This window comes from Glycine max, chromosome 14, assembly GCF_000004515.6.
Source record: "Glycine max cultivar Williams 82 chromosome 14, Glycine_max_v4.0, whole genome shotgun sequence".
Lineage (NCBI taxonomy): Eukaryota > Viridiplantae > Streptophyta > Magnoliopsida > Fabales > Fabaceae > Glycine > Glycine max.
This window is the reverse complement of record NC_038250.2, coordinates 28,561,400-28,562,291: the sequence shown is the minus strand read 5'-3', so window position 1 is coordinate 28,562,291 and position 892 is coordinate 28,561,400. Positions and strand designations below refer to the sequence as shown.

General features: G+C 44.4%; 1 non-coding gene across 1 annotated transcript; it reads right to left on the bottom strand.

The window, feature by feature from the left end:
* Window positions 1-464: 464 nt before the first annotated feature.
* Window positions 465-573, bottom strand: LOC112999422 (small nucleolar RNA R71). The gene has a single exon (XR_003264609.1). It is a non-coding gene; the product is annotated as a small nucleolar RNA R71 (small nucleolar RNA).
* Between the last annotated feature and the right edge of the window lie 319 nt (window positions 574-892).

Genomic DNA, 892 nt, shown 5'->3' with positions numbered 1-892 from the left:
TCTGTGCATTCTGTTATTGGTGATTTTGAACATCCTGATCTTGAGCATTCTGATTCTGAGCATTCTGATTTTGCACATTCTGAGAACATGGCACAACCTCCACCTCGTGAGAGGACTCTAAGGGAAATGGCTGCACCTGATTTCACCTACGAAAGCTTGTGCATCCAATACCCTGATGAGAATGTCCCATATGTTCTTAAAACTGGACTGATTCATTTGCTTCCAAAGTTTCATGGCCTTGCAGGTGAAGACCCGCACAAACATTTGAAAGAATTTCACATTGTCTGCTCCACCATGAAACCCCCAGATGTCCAAGAGGATCACATATTTCTGAAGGCTTTTCCTCATTCATTAGAGGGAGTGGCAAAGGACTGGCTGTATTACCTTGCTCCAAGGTCCATCACGAGCTGAGATGACCTTAAGAGAGTATTCTTAGAAAAAATTTACCCTGCTTCCAGGACCACATCCATCAGGAAGGATATCTCGGGTATTAGACAACTCAGTGGAGAGAGCCTGTATGAGTACTGGGAGAGATTTAAGAAACTATGTGCCAGTTGCCCCCACCATCAGATTTCAGAACAGCTTCTTCTCCAATATTTTTATGAAGGACTCAGTAATATGGAGAGAAGTATGATAGATGCTGCCAGTGGTGGAGCCCTTGGAGACATGACTCCTGCTGAAGCCAGAAATTTAATTGAGAAGATGGCCTCCAACTCCCAGCAGTTTAGCGCCAGAAATGATGCCATAGTCATTAGAGGAGTGCATGAGGTAGCTACAAACCCATCTGCATCATCTGAAACTAAGAAGCTTGAAGGCAAACCGGATGCATTGGTTAACTTGGTAACCCAGCTGGCCTTGAATCAGAAATTTGTACCTGTCGCAAGGGTTTGTG